General features: G+C 42.7%; 1 long non-coding RNA gene across 2 annotated transcripts in view; it reads left to right on the top strand.

Annotated features, from left to right (window-relative positions):
* LOC131494301 (uncharacterized) overlaps nucleotides 1-16,254 on the top strand; it is a 422,057-nt gene that overhangs the window by 181,091 nt on the left and 224,712 nt on the right. For both annotated transcript variants that reach the window (XR_009253304.1, XR_009253307.1), the window contains exon 2: nucleotides 52-242. This is a non-coding gene — a long non-coding RNA (uncharacterized LOC131494301). The remainder of the gene's footprint in view (nucleotides 1-51; nucleotides 243-16,254) is intronic.

Here is a 16,254-nt window from a genome sequence, read left to right as displayed (position 1 = left end):
CATACACACTGTCATAATACTTGATACCTTTTGTCTTTTCCCTTTTGTCAGGATCATGTCTTACTCACAAGTCTGGAGCTGTGGGAATCCTTAGCACAGAGGAGCAGATGAGGTTCCCTAGGAAGAACATGTAGACTAAAAAGTGCATCAGGCTGAGAGTTAGCAGAGGGAAAGTACCCACCAGAGGAGACAAAGAAGGTAGAGGAGAATCAGAAGAGATCTGCATGTGGAATCCAAAGAAGGTAAACGTTTCCTATTGAAAGAAATGTTCAGCTGTGTGAAACATTGTAAAAAGGTCAAGTTAAGTAAATATTGGAAGGTACTCATTGGATTTGGTGCTTAGGAGCTCATTGGTGGTCTTTGTAATAGATCACAAGGTCTGTTTCTAGGGTTTAGCACCCACATAAACACTATTGCATCCAGCAGAACAGATCATTTTGACTGAAGATTTTGTAATGCCTAGGTTGGCATGTCTGCTATACTTTTGTCATTAGGGACACAGTCCAGGTTCTCAGCACAAGGAGATATTTGGCAAAAGCTGAAGAAGGAAGATCTACTTCTGTGCTTTGGATATGATTGTAATCCTAGCTGCCGTTTCATGCTGTAATCTTCAGCACCTCATCAGCATCCCCAACCGCACCTGCTTGCCAGGCCCTCAGCTGCCACCGAGACAGATTGGTTGGTCCTTCACGGGCCTGTGCAATTTTGCCACCTGGGGCCGGTCAGCTGAACCCGTGGGGTCTCTGGCCCCTCCGACCACTTCCAGGCTTGGATGCAGCAGGACACTGTGGTACTGGGACGGGCTTCTTCAGCAGCTACTGAGGGAGCTAGGTGACATGACTTGGGATTTGGGGAAAAGAACTCCCTTTGTAATGAATCTGGGAGACTAGAGAGGGGAAGTAGCCATGCAGATAAATTTCCCCTCCTTCCTCTTTGAAGGGACTGCTTTGAGCAGCTTCGATGCACAGCCTGTCTGGAGACATCCCAGGTGGCTGAGTAGCTGCACCTGCTGAGCGACCAGCTGTGTGTCTTTGAGGCTTATGGTAAAGCAGTGGCCAGTACAGTGACACGCTGTGGCTCTGTAACCTTCCTTGTCACACTTCTCTTTTCATTAACTCTCACTGCTTCAGGACTTCACCTTTCAAATTAGGCACCCCTGTCCGGTTCTGTTTTCAGTGGAGTCCGGGCTGAGACATTTCTTTGTCTCCCTTGCCCACCCAGGATGCTGGTGATTGTGCAAATATCAACAGCAAAGCTTGGACTTCTCTAGTCAATAGCTGGCCTGTCCTCTCCTTTCCAACTTTAAGGCAATGGATAGGGCAAGGATGTCACATAATTTGAATGGCATGAATCATTGGCCAGGATTCATTTTGGCTGATACCTTGCCTATTCTGCAGGCAGAATAAATAAACTCCTTTGAAGAAACACGTTGCTTATTTGGGGGACAAACCCAGGAGCCACATGCCAGCTCATCACTAGGGCACCAGGCTCTGGTTTATTTTCTTGGCTACATATGGCAGGAGAAGGGGGCTGTTCAAACGTCAGGAAGAAGAAGGCGATTTTATCAAGTCTCACACAATCTGCTGAGTCCACTGTCAGCTGGGTCCCATCTGCACAGATGTGAAATTGTATTCCTGTTGAACAAGGGTCCTTTAGGTTAAAAGTAATAAATATTATCTTACTTAATTGAAAGATTGTTAGGATTATTACTTCGGCTTTTGGCAAATCCTCCAAGGGGAAAAGTGGATCCATGTATCTGGAAGGAGGGGCGTGATAACTTAAATTCTGGAATCTGAAGCAAATCTCTTAGCAGCTGGATAAGAGCTAGGAGAGGAGGAGGAGGAGGTTCTGAATAGCTATTCTTGAATAGGGCCATAGATTGAGGGGAGAAAATAAATTTAGTAGGTACCAAATTCTACTTCTAGGAGTTTGGTTCTGAAAGTTAGGGTACATAGGATGGTTGCTAGAGGAGGTATCTGTCTACCTGATGAGGGGAAGAAGCTATCTGTCGAGTCAGAGTGTAGCCACAAATAGAAAATGTCTCCCTTGTCAGCCGGATGACTCTTGGGCTCTCACATGAGTTCTGCAAAGTTATGGTGGTTTTGCCCGTCTGGGCTTCAATTTCCCTTGTTCGTAAAGTGAGGACACTACACTGGGTGGTCTCCAAGATTGTTTTCATGAATGGAAATTTCCTGTCCATTCATTTTACTAGTAAGGCCTGTATTGACTTGTTCTCAGGTCCCCCACTGGATTCCAGAGCAGAAGTATGCATACCACTGATTGATTGCTTTTATTCTGATGTCAAGGTTACCATTCTAAAAACTCCACATGAGGGAAACATTAGGGTGGCATAGTAACAAAACGTTTTTTTTTTAAAAGAATACTTTGATGGGTTGGCTGCACAGATTCAGAAGTCCTGATATGCCCAAGGAAGATAGCTCAAGTGTAGATGAATAGAGATTAGGCCAACTTTAGGCAGAGACAGAGATAAGGAATGGGAGAGGGAGTAGGAGAGGGGGAGGAGGAGGGGATGGGAGGAGGGGAGGAAAGGAGGGAGGGCGAGAGAGGGAGAGAGACAGAGAGAGAGAGAGAGAGAGAAGCAGATAGACCCTAATGCCTATACCACAGAAACAAACATTAGTGACACTAGGTTCTGTTTGTTCCCAGATGCGCAAATCTATGCTATCTCTTAGACTTACCAGCCCTCTTTAAAATTCTGTCACATTTCCCTTTTGTCTCTCTGCAACTTGGTGGGAAAGATGTGCAGTCAGAGCCTTGCAGCTTTTTCTTGGTTATTCTCATTCATTGTCCCAAACGGCTTCTGTGACTGTTAGCTGGCCAATGACGCCATGGCTAGGGACACAATTGAGATAACCTCTGAAGTGGAGGGAAAACATCTATGGTTTGGGTGAGTGGAGGTGGCAGGGCCACTGGCCTGGTTCTATTCGCTGCATACGTGCAATGTATCAAGCACTGAACCCCAAGCTGGTACACAGCAGTGAACCAGACCAGTGGGGTCCCTCAGCTCACGGAGCGTCCATCCCCAGATCATGTTTTCTCTTAAGGACCTGATTACATATTCTGTGTAATGCTAGATAAGTTTTTCTCATTTTTCATTAAAAGAGTGATGCAGATTTTATGCATTCAATGAACAAACATTTGGTGAGCACCTACTATGTACCAACAAACTTTCCAGGTGTGGGGGTACAATGTAGAACGAGGCAGACTCTGTTCTGCCTCCTTGGAGTTCAGGCTCTAGTGTGGAAAACAGAGATTTAACAAAGAATTACACACAGGGGCATTTAACTGGAAGGTCAGAGAGCAGTTTCTGAAGAGGTCATGTTCAAGAGGATTAGAGCTCATTCTCAATTATTTGAGTTTGGAAAATTTAATCCACAGTAAAATGTTAATCTCTCGTTTGATTTCTACTACTCTTACCTGGTATGGATATGGGCTGTCTTCCTGTGCAATCAGCAGCTGCTTGCATGGAGCTCCATCCTCATTTAAATGTTAATGTAAGCAAAACATTATTAGGAAAGTAACTTGGATGCAAATAAATAAATAAAGGGTTCTAAAGCCAAATACTAATGACTTGAAAATTACCTGCCGTGTTCGATTAGCTCTGCCACTTTTTATGAATATGGATAGTTGGGAACTGACTGTAAGCTATTATTTCTAGCAGCTAATTGATCTCTTTCGTAGATCAATTTAAGTTTTATTATTTGTGCTTGATTCTTAAAAGAGAGTTAATGTTTGCCCAATTACTTTGCTGTGTATCAAATTAACGATATCCTATGATGTGCTATGCAAGCGTTTCTTAAATTCTAGCTTGGGATGCCAACGACTCACTTCCTGTGACTGTTAGCTGCCCGAGGCTGCAATGGCATCAAATGGGGGGAAAGGTACCCATGATTTGGGTGAGTGGGGATGGTAGGGATATCGGCTTACTTAAAACCTGATGCTTTGGACTAGCTTTTCCTTCCAGGATGCAGCTAGAACAGGCAGACCAGGCATCACCTAATCTAATCGTGGACACGACAGAAAGGCTAAGGCCTTGGAAGGTTGGTAACCAGAAACTGAGCATCAGGAAACCAAACCAGTTGAGTTATATGCATTTTATGCCAAAACACAGGTTCAGAAAACATGCATATCACAATTCACTTGAAAAGAGTCAAAATATAGTCAGAATAGAGGTGACCTCAATGAGCCACCAATTATTAGAAGATGTTGTTTCTATAACCTAGAAAACTATATCCTGAATTTCAAAGCTAGTTTTTATCTTCTCCTGATCTAAACTGTAGATATCCTGGAATCTCATCCAAAGGACTTTCTGGAGCATGATTCAATCTGTGTCCCACCTCTTAGGTTCACTTTAAGATAAGATTGGCTGGGTACCGACCAGTCGTGCATCTGAAGGAGATATAAACCAGATCTAAAGCCAAGGTCTAAGATTGCTCTGGGCCTCCAGAAGTTCTTCATTTTGGAATAATTTTCATCTTTTTTGTGACTCTGATAAAAAGTTGTGGATTCTTTCTCTAGAAAAATGCACATGTGCATACATACATAAAATGTTCTTTGGTCTTTTTTAAGGCACCATGGACCTGGGGTCAAGAACCCTTGGCCAAGAGGTAAAATAGAGCCCAATCACTCTTATTTGGACTGGAATATTTTCACATTGAATCTTCTTTGGTATTGACCAAAAGGGTCTCAAATCTTTTGTGGAGGGGTCATGTTCCATTCTATTCACTTTGGTATTTGTAGTTTCTAGTCACTTTTAGGTAGGTAATAAAAGTCCCTATAGTGCCATTCAGTCCCAAACACAGTATCAAGTAAATTCATAATATATCAACTCTGGTGTTAAAACAATAAAAAAACCACAAAAAACCCTCTGACCTTGATTTAATGTTAACCTCTTTCCCCTCAAAATGTGGAACTGGAGGCTGAGTCTCTTTAAGGTTGGAGGCCCAAAGTTTGTGACTAGGCAGGGATTTTGACTGGCTTCTTTTTTTCCCCTCTGCATCCTAGTTCATTCTCCCTCATTTTGCTACCTATGACTTCTGGACCTTTGTGGTTGGAACAAAGTGCAAAGGAAGGAGAGTAAGGGAAGCAGGAAAGGTCCCGCTGAAAGCTACTGCTGTGAGCTGGCTTTCAGTTGGTGGTACTCCTGCTTCTCTACTTACAGGATATGGTAGACTCCATTAGAGTGAATCGAGGTAAATTTTGGGCAGGTTTGGTGAATTATTACCCACTGTAGCTGAGGATCAATGAGCTCCATGAAGAAAAGGACACTCTGCCTACTTAATAGAGTTGAGCAAACAGGGAATCAACACTAGTCACTTTAAGCATTTCTAGATGGACTTAGAAAAAAGCATAATGAGGAGGACCATGAACTTTGGCAAAAGAAACTATGCCCAAACCTGCCTTTTCCCTTTACCAGTTGTGGAACCTTGATGGGTCATTTATGATTTCAGCAGTTAGTTTTCTCATTAGAAAAATGAGCATAATAATAACCTCTTGTGGTCATATTGGATAATCAGAGATAATGTTTATAAGGTGTCCAACACTTAGTAGGCACTTGATGAATGGTAACTATGAAGATTAGTTTGAAAACATACCCCAAGTCCCTTTAGTGCAGAAGTTTATAAGCACAGACATCCACGCCCTTTCTCAGTCTGTATCAAACATTCAATGTGGTCTCCAACACATTTACTGCTTTGAGGAGAAAAATAATATTCAAGCTGAGTTATTTTTCTCTCCCACATGTGGTTTCTCATAGTTCTACATGTGTGGCTTGGTTCTTGGATTCCACTCAGGCATTATGCAACATCCTGATGTTGCAAAGATGCTGTGTTGGAGAGAGAGGTACATTTAAAACAGACACAAGTAACATAGAGTCAGACCCACTGGTGGTGGTGGGAGATGAGCTCGGCCAGATGTTCCTCAACCTCCCACAAGCTGTGACTCACAGGTGGCCCCTGGTGCCGTGTGCAGTGGCTCGGGGGACAACCTGTTGTCCCAGCTGAGTTCTCCATCATGGTGAGGTCAGAGCCTAGATTTATGAGCTCCTGGCAAGGTAGAGTGCAGATGGAGAAAATTTCAACTTTAGCTTTTGTGAGGGAATCAGGAAGTACCTTTAGGAATTGTCACTGCCATGACTTATTAGAGAGTTTCACCCTGAACCCTTTCTCCTGTGTAACTCTCCTTCTCTGCTGACTTCTTCCCCTCCAGCCTCCGCACAATGTCTAATGATACCTATGCCCCTAACTCTTATTTTTGACGTTCTTTGCTCTTGACCTCTGTTGGAAACTTCTTTTATCTACCCTTTGGTGTGGATCTGAAATTCCATATGGCCATGCACCCCTGTTGATGGTAGAATTCAGCATATGGGATTGCAAAGTGAAGCTGTTTTAGCTTTCTCTCCCTCAGAGGTGTTGGGTCTTAACAATGGTCTTGCACCAAGCGAATTGTGGTTCCTGGGTGTGCTTTACAATGCTAAGGAAATCCCCTGGTAGTGGACAATGTGTCTTGTTATGCACTTCTTTACATTTGTTCCAGAAAAAGAAAGGAAGGAAGGAAGGGAGGAAGGAAGGGAGGGAGGAAGGGAGGGAGGAAGGGAGGGAGGAAGGGAGGGAGGAAGGGAGGGAGGAAGGGAGGGAGGAAAGAAAGAAAGAAAGAGAGAGAGAGAGAAGAAAGAGAAAGAGAAAGAGAGAGAAAATGTTTACTGTGAGTTGTTTTTACATGGAAATTAAATTAAATATTTTAAATAGTCCATGGAATGAAAAAAGGCTCAGATTGAGAAGTCACTTTCCACAAAATTCAGACACCCTCTAGAAATGGTCCTATTCCACTGCTTGCCTTTTTTGGTGTATGACTCCCCAGCCTCTGTTCTAGCCAACAGCTGCTGGCAATTTTGCAATGAATTTCTCCTTTAATTAATCAATTGGGGTCCACATGGAGGAGGTCTGTATTTACTGTGTCAAAATTTTGACAAAAGCATGCATGCAAGGGAATCAGGCATGCACAAAAAATCCAATTTCTTTTTGACTGTACTCAAATAGTAATCAGGAAGCTGCATACAGGAAATAAACAACTGTCTTTGCATAGACAATTAATGTGACATTTTTTTTAAAGGGGAGCATGCTCTGGCTACTGGAATAAGTATAATGGTACTATAAGATCAAGAACAGAATGATGTATTTAGGGAAGAAAAATAAAGTTCATAAATCCAAGAATTGGAATAACTGAGAGTTGTCAAGGAATGAGAATTATGGAGGGGACGATGTTTTCCATTCTGCCTCAATGCAAGCAGAAACATAAGCACAAATATGTCTTGTTCCAGAAGTGAGATTAACACTGGACACTTCTGCTGACAGAGAGGGAAAGACAGTTGGGGGACAAGGAGGATATGAAGCCTGCATCCTGACATCCTCTAAGGCATGTGGAATGTAGGAGAATGAACACACCCATTTGAAAAGGCAGCAGGGGATGTGGTAACCTCATAGAGCCAGATTTCAGTGAAGATGGGCAGCGGTGTTCTGTGAGGAAGTTCAAGATAGAAGGGCGTTTGTCAACATGGAAATGGCTTCCAGAAGGAGCATCCCTACCATGCAATGCATTGGCTATTTATTATTTGCCACATGACAATAGATGTTGCAGTGTATGTGTGTCGATCTGTGTGTCACTAGTATGTGTGTGTCTATGTGTGTGTACCATATCCTGACTACTTAATCAATTTTATTTAAAAAATCAAACTTTCTACAACCTCAAAACCTTTGTTAAGGCTAGAAATTCTCTTTAACCAAAATAACTTTTTTTTACAATAAAATAGCCGAATTAAAACTAACCAACGGAAAAGGAAAAACAACAACAACAACTGAATATGGTACAAGACACTCTCCAGATAAACCTGAACAAAATAAATGAAGGCGGCCAAGAAACGGATGGACTTGTGTGACAACTGTCTAGATTTCCAGGGCTCAGCCATTACATGGTTTCCACTTTTTCTCACCCCTACGTGCCAACGTCAGTGCTAATAGCAGGGCCCCTCTGGGGGCTTCTTCCTGCCATAGGGAGTCAAGGTCGGGGGGCGGGGGAGGGCGGGAAGGTACAGACCCCTGCCAGGATGTTCAGGGTACAGCCCGGGGGTGGGAGTGAGGGTTTGGGGAGGGGGGGGCTGGGGCTTTATATATATATATTTTTTCTGCTTCATATATTGTTTCTCCCTCGTTAGAAATGACACTGCTGACAGTGTTCTTTCTCGGCAGTTTACATGCCACAGAATATGCTGAAGTTGTCTGGCAGCTTCCATGATGAGGGTAATCATCCTCACAGACGCCAGCCCTCGCGCACCTGCACTTGGCTCCAGCGCCGCAGCGCGCGGGGCGGCGGAGGCAGCGGGTCCCGGCCCTCTCGGCTCCGGCTCCTTCCGTCTTGCTGGCTCCAGCCGACTCTGTGTACAAGCCAGCAGCGCGGGCTGGACTGCTTGCTTCCCGCACGGGGTTGTGCAGTGAGCTACTTGGGAAGAAGGGGCGAGACTGAGGCTTGCTCACCAAAGTGCTATTGCCTCCTAATATACTGGGCTGCTGGGAGTGCCTGAAGGCTTCTCATACGAAGAGTAATGGTGCTATCTTACGGGGCACAATGAGAAAACACAGGCCACTTAGCGCTCTAGCTAGATCAGAGCAAAGTCGGAGTCCAAACTGCATGGTTGGAAGCCAGCTGTCATGTGCGGGACTAACTTCTATTGTGGAATGTTCTCAGAAACATCACCAAACACTTATCCCAAAGACAGTGTGAAGCTGCTTGAAACGCAGAGGCAGTCCGTTAAACATAACTAGTCGTTACTGCGGCTATCGTGTGCGGTCTCATCCCAGGCACTGCTAGGGCAAAGTCCAGCCCCTCGAGGAACTCTCCATGGAAAATGTAGGAGACAGGCGCTCAGTGTCTATTGTTACAGAAAATATGTGCTCTAAGATTTAAGAGGAGGGTTTGTTAGCTGAGTGACACAGATGGGATGCCAGATCTGGAAGGGAAGGTAGGATTTTACATAGGGATAGAGAAAGAAGGATCATGAGACAGGCATAGATTTTAAATTCTTCCAGCTTGTATCCGATGTTGTCGTTAAGAACCAGTGTTAAATCACAGGAATCTCACCAAAATAGAATGGGAAGGGACCAGGGTCTGGGTAGGTGTTACTATCTAACACATTTCTATCCATGCAAAGATAACTCAGAAGGCAGGAACAAACCTGAAATGGGAGTGAGAGAGGGAGAAGGGGAGAAAGGGGAGAGGATGAGACAGGGGAGGGCGGGGCAGGGGGCAGGGACTAATTACTCTGAAAAAGACAAGTTAGATCCTGCAATTTTAAGAGTTGAGATGTTGTTTTTAGAAGCCTTAAAAAGCTACAGCAGTGTTTAACAGGGGTAATTTCACCTAACAGCTGGAAAGAAGCTTAAAAAAGGAATACCTGTACTGGACCGCAGCTTGAAAGGAAGAAGGTAAAGAAGTGAGAACACTAGCTTTATCGTGAATGACACCCTGTGTCTCCCCTCTTTGATTCTATGAATTTATTTTTAAACTACCTGTATCTTTCTTTGTATTATTTGGAATGGCTACCAGTTAACTTAGCCACCTTATTGTCTTGTTCCAGTAAAGAATACTTTTCTCTATTAAAAACAATGACTAGGCTGTATGGTGTGGAGCTGCTGGTGTTCTGTTAAGAAAATTAAATCCCCAGGCCTCTGTTAAAGGAATGGGCACTTGAAATCATTAGCGGCAGATGGGAAGGTATCCTGCCAGCCCCTGGCCCCCAGCTGCCATGTTTTACTTTTCCCCTCCCATTGCCCTGCATCTAATGAGCTGTCCCATCTGAAAAATTCTTTCTGTCATATTTCATACCTTTCCACTCTTCTCCATGCTCATGGCAGCTCTCCCGACTCAACTCTCCTTGCCTTTCACCTGGATATCAGCACATCCTCATTCATTCTAAACACCACCATTGGAGCATTAAGGTGGGAGCTGGGATTGTAATTATGCGTGAGACACAGCCCCTGCTTTTAAGTTGCACTTAATCTAGTTAAGGAGTTGGACAGACGAGCAGACAACATAAGTACTATTTTAGACCAAAGAAGCTGAGATGTTTTCAGCACATACAGGAGGACCACTCAATCAGGCAGGGGCTCAGGGGTGATTTTCTGGAGAAGAAAGGAATGCCGTGCTCATCAGAGAAAGTAGTGTAGGAAGGAGTGACCCATGTAACAGTTTAGAGGCGTGAGAGAGCATGGCACTTTTAAGGAACTAGAGGAGTCTCTGAATTACATACCCCCAGGAAAGGGGCATGATGTAAAACAGTAGCTAAGCAAGTAGACAGGACCAGGCTGTGTTGGGTCTGTGTTCCATTCATTTGTCATTCAGTCATTCATCTATCGTGGTTTTTGAGTGTTTACTGTGCACAAAGCAAGAGACTAAGCACCATATGTTAAAGGAAGCTAAGAATAAATATAAACATTTGTTGACTTGTTGATGAGAAAGAGCACAGGTGAGGTGTCGTTGGCACTGGAGGTAGAGAAGAGAAAGGGAGTGATGCCTGACTGATGTATCGACCGGTGTCGTCCTCGTGCCGCCCCCCATCCCCAGACCCCAGCTGCAGAACACAGTTTCAGTGACAGTCTGCAACTAAATGTCAGGTTAACTTTCCTTTCCTTGACTGAAAATATAAATGTAGGAAGGATGATGGGGCATTCAGCAGTGAGGAAATGAGTCAGGGACTAAGTAGAAGCAAGCTAGATGGTTGAGCAATTTTCTTAAACGATATATGAAAGGAGAATCTTGAAAAGGAATAGGGTTTGACTTGACTTTATATTCAGAACTTATAAAAATGCCGGGCAACGTGCACTCAGCAGAGCATTAGTGCATTAGGAGCCATAATCTAGTTGAGTTTCTAAAGTAACTCCAACCAAGAAATGAAAAATGAGGGTGTTCGATTTCTGCAGAATCAATGTTTGAAAAAAAAAAAGTAGTGAATAATGGATGCAATAGAATGGAATAACTGAATAATACAATGGGAAGGAATTAGGAACAAAAAAGGGAAAGAAATTGCTCAGAGATAATCTGATCCATGGCAAAAGGTTATAAACTACCATTTTTAGCAATAAAGGTACTTTTGGGCCAGGGAAAAGAATAAGAAAAATAAAAAGTAATTTAAGATGAAAAAAAAAAAAGAGAAACATGTGAAATATTAAACACCTGGGTCATGCAATATTGAAAAGACAGAACAAAATTAAAATAATATATAAACTTTGACAGTTTCCACTTTTTAAAAAAAAAGCCATGTTGCTTCAGCCCCACTCCCAAATACTGACACCTTCCTGATGGCCCTCGCTCAAAGCCCTTGGGGGCAACACTGAGAATGGGTGGACTCTCCTTGATCTCCCTCTTTAGGCAACTCAAAGTTACTCTCTCTCTCTGCACCCACCACTCCAGCCACCAAGCTGGATGAGTTCTAAGAGAGTGCTTGCTTGTAAGATAGGTGGCCAAGGTTCCGGAGACAAAATGATACAGTGCATTCATGGAAAAATAACTCTAAAAAGAGATGTGATCCCATTCTTCTGGAACCTGCGTTCCAGTGCCAACAAAATCTCTTAGCCCTCTGCTCTTTCCTCACAGAGGATTCTCTGCCTCAGTGGTCCTGGGCCCCTGGCATCAGCATAACCTAGGAACTCAGTAGAAATGCAGATTTTTCGGGGCACCTGGGTAGCTCAGTCAGTTAAGCGTCTGACTCTTGATTTCTGCTCAGGTTATGATTTCATGGTTTGTGAGATCAAGCCACACCGTCAGGCTCTGTGATGATGGCATGGAGCCTGTTTAGGATTTTCTGTCCATCTCTCTCTCTGCCCCTGCCTCACTCACTCACTTTCTCTTGCTCTCCCTTTCTCTCAAAATAAAGAAATAAACATTAAAAAAATTAAAAGAAATGCATATTTTTCAAGTCCCACCCAGACCTACTGGTTCTAGCAATCTGGATTTCTTTTTTGGTTGCACAGTCAAGTGTGAGAGCCCAAGTTCTGTTTTTCTGCCCAGTTTGTGCTGACCATTCTTCCTCACTGAAGCCCAGGCAGGAGCTGGGTGCTTCACACATGTGCTCTTAATGCTTGAAACAACCTCCTGGAGTATTTCTTTGTTACTTGCCATTTCTATAGGAGACAGAACTGAGGCTCCACTCAAGAAAGGCACTTGTCCAACATCTCAGTGATAATGAGTTTAAGAGCTGGGGTTTGGATCCAGGGCTGGCCAATGCCAACATCCATGCTCCTTTCTCTACACGTTGTCCTTTTCTCTGAGCACCACACCTTTTCTGATTCAACTTTGCATTGTTCAGCCAACAGTTTCTCCCTTGTTTAAGTCTCCTATATCTCACCTCAGAGTATGTCTGCATGTGTCTGCTCCTCATTGTTCTGCTTGGAGGGATAGAAGGAGGCTCCTTTCCAAGGGTGATTCTTCCACTCTGCTCACATCGAGATTCCTCTTCCCCCCTCGTCTCTCTGCCATTTTCTACCTTTTACCGTCCTTTATTTTCTCTTCATTAGCCCTTGTATTTCTTCCAAAAATTACATATCTCTTGTTTCTTATCTCTTTAATCATCAGACTCCCTCATCTTCCCTCTCTTTTCATATTCTCTCACTGAGAATGTCACCCGGTCCCAGGATTTCTCCTCGGGTGAAATCCAAACCTCGGTCTCCAGTCCTGACCTCTTTCTCAAGCTCCAGACCCATGGGTCAAGCTTCTTGCTGGATATCTTATCAACCTCACCTCAGTGTGCCTAACATTGAGCTGATGAGTCCCTCCTCAAATCTGCCCAATTCTCCATCTCTTCTTGCTAGGAGAGAAAACCTGTACTCTCCCCTCTTTCACACTCTATCCATTCAGGCCCTGTGACCTGATCATTCTTCTTGAAAATATCCACCAGATCTGGTGCTCTTAGTTATATTCCCCAGCTGGATTCTAAGCTCTTTGAGAGATGGACAGGATCTTATTCCCCTTGTATCTCTCCACCTAGCTTGTTGCTTTGATGTTATAGGTGCTCCAAGAATATTAAATGAATATGTAGAGAAATTATGGGGAATTAAAAAAAGTAGCAATTTTTATTCTCATGGGAAAAGGAGAAAAATAGCAGGCACTGTAAAGGTAAGTTAAAATAATTTATTGACAGCCAAGGTGACTGTTAAAATGCTTGCTGAATTATTAGTCCCAGAGGAGCAGAAGGAGGGAGACCTGAAACACTTATCAAATAATGAATCAAAGGATGGTCCCTGTAGCCTCCTGTTAAGAGGCAGAGATATTTCAACATCTCAAGAATCAAGTACTACAATCTTTTATGAGACCAGAAAATCATTGTAGGTCTCATAAATTTCCCTCTTCTCATTGTTCCAAAGGCTTAATTTAGGATGAGTCACTCCATAAATCTAGACAAAGATGACTAATGATTATAATAACAATATCATAAATTATATCGTGCTTTTCCACCAAAGGAAAACTGTATCTAATTTATTCTCAAAATATTCCTCATTGGTTGCTAGGACCAGGGATCATTCTCTCTATTTTTCAGCAAACTGGGCATGGAAAGTGCCTACTCACTTATCCTTATGGCCATGCCATTTCCTATGGTACATCTTAACGTCTATCCAAGTTTTACTTCAAGTGGATTACAGCTTCCACCCCATCTTTGTCAGTCTCCAAGCCTTTCCTTAGTTTTCTTTCCTTCTAGTGGTCACGCCACATTCTGAACCTTATGTAATAAAATGTTGTTGTAGCTTACTCGTTGTCTAATTCATTGCCCCAGGAACTCAGAAAACCTAACCATAGGGGAATGAAAAAGGTAAAAAAGTATGCAAACTGAATTTTAGGTCAGTTTTCTGATAATAATTACATTGGGGTGCCTGGGTGGCTCAGTTGGTTAAGTGTCTAACTTCGCCCTAGGTCATAATCTCGCGAGTTCAAGCCCCTGAGTCAGGGCCTGTGCTGACAGCTCAGAGCCTGGAGCCTGTTTCAGATTCTGTGTCTCCCCACACCCCCACCCCCCGCCCCTGCCCCTCCCCGACTCTGCTCTGTCTCTCTCTCCCTCTCTCAAAAATAAATAAGCATTAAAAAAAATTAAAAATAATTATAATAGTAGTTAACTCCTTTCTCATAACAGATATTTAAAGTTACTGCAATTGTAAGTTCCCTTTTTGGTATATTCATTTTAGTTAGCCCTGTTAATGCCACTGAAACAGGAAATATGCATTTTGTTTCGTTTTTAAATGTTTATTTTATTTTTGAGAGAGAGAGAGAAAGCTCAGGAGAGGGGCATAGAAAGAGGGAGACAGAGGATCCAAAGTGGGCTCTACACTGACAGAGAGCCTGATGTGGGACTTGAACTCACAAACTGGAAGATCATGACCTGAGCTGAAGTTGGACCCTTAACTAACTGAGCCAGTGAGTTGCCCCTGCATGTTTTTAATATATCCTCAATCACTGTTTACCAAGTTATTCAAGATGGATATTAAGCACATAGTTATTTACTAAGTGACTTGGTTAAAGTCACTGGTTCAATAACACTGTGATCACAGTGTTTGAGTCATTAAAATATGAATCCATATCTGTTGATACTCAGTTTATTATGTGGTCCATAAATGTATCATTTTGTAAAAATTTAAGCATGATTTTACAATTTTTTCCTAGTAAAACACTCTGATGAGTTAATCTGAACAATTACCTTAAGAATAATGCCTTGATTTTAAATTTATTTTTTTATGAATTCAAGTTGCTTTGCACGTATTATTTTAAATAATAATTTCATAAGATGGTAATGAAAAAAGCAGTCCTATTCTTGTCTTTCTCTTCATAGATGGAGTTGCTAATACTCTTCATTCATCCATTCATTTATTCCACAAATATTCATTTATTGCCAACTGTATGCCAAGAACTCTCCTGGGTGCTGAAAATATGAACAAATCAAATGATCCTTTTCCTTGAGGAGCTTAGAGCCTAAAACGAGATACAGACATGAAGCAAAGAGACACATAAAGGGATGCATACCTTCAGATTACAAGTGCTATGAAGTAAAAGAATTAAGAGGGATACAATGGACAATGAAGAATCCACGATGGCCTCTTTGAGAAAGAGACGTTTGTTGTGGGATTGAAGGCTAGGAGTTAGGCCGAGTAGCACGCAGACGAGCAGCACTTGGGAATGACCTAAGAGGATCGTGTGGCACTGATGGCAGTGAGAGGGGAAGAGGGTTACAAAATGAGGCAGAGGAAGGGGGTAAGGGTGGGAGAGCCGCCAGATGGTGCATCATCTTGTTGTCCATGCTGAGGATTTGAGACATTATTTTGAGTGCAAAGGAAACTACTGGAGGGTTTAAGCAGAGGAATAAGTAGAATCAAATTTTTATTTCAAAAGGACCATGCTGGCTGCTTTGTGGGAGCATAGGTTGGACAGGAACAGGAGAGAAGGACTGATTATGAAGCTCTCAAGTTAGTTCAGGTGAGTAAGTACTAGGGTGCTCACTGCAGAGGTGGGCAGATTTATTTATTTTTCTGTTGTTTATTTTTTGAGGTGGGCAGATTTAAAATATATTTTAGAATCAGACTAGTAGGACTTAGTGATGGATTGGATGGAGCCAGGGTTAGGGATGAAGGAGACTGAGATGCTTTATGTCACTGAGTCTCTGACTGATAAGACCTAGAGGGAACCTTAGGTGCTTCCTAATTCAACTCCTCATTTTTGAGCAAACGGAATTGAGGATCTGAGAGGCGAGGTGATTTACATACACGAATAGTTCTTTTACTGCAGGCAAAGAACTGAGTGATGTTCAAGGTCAAAAGAATGAGCCAACAGAATTAAAATAGTCTTTTTATATTTAATTCTTACCTCTAAGAAAAATACTTAGAACAACTATTATGAGAAACTCACCATTTCATTATTAATTAGTTTGTTTATTTATTTTTATATTTTTTAGAGAGAGAGTGTGAGTTGGAGAGGGGAAGTGAGGGAGGAAGAGAGAGAGAATCTTAAACAGGCTCCCCGCTCAGCACAGAGCCCAACGTGGGGCTTGATCCCACAACCCTGGGAGCATGACCTGAACTGGAATAAAGAGTCAGATGCTCAACTGAGCCACCTAGGCACCCCACTCACCATTTATTTTATAAATATTTGCAGTGGGTCTGAGAATGTAGGAAAAAGTTTCTAGTTCCTTTTCCTGTGTGTTTAAGT

This window comes from Neofelis nebulosa, chromosome 14 (assembly GCF_028018385.1).
Source record: "Neofelis nebulosa isolate mNeoNeb1 chromosome 14, mNeoNeb1.pri, whole genome shotgun sequence".
Lineage (NCBI taxonomy): Eukaryota > Metazoa > Chordata > Mammalia > Carnivora > Felidae > Neofelis > Neofelis nebulosa.
The sequence above is the reverse complement of the archived record's forward strand: the minus strand, read 5'-3'. Positions and strand labels throughout refer to the sequence as shown.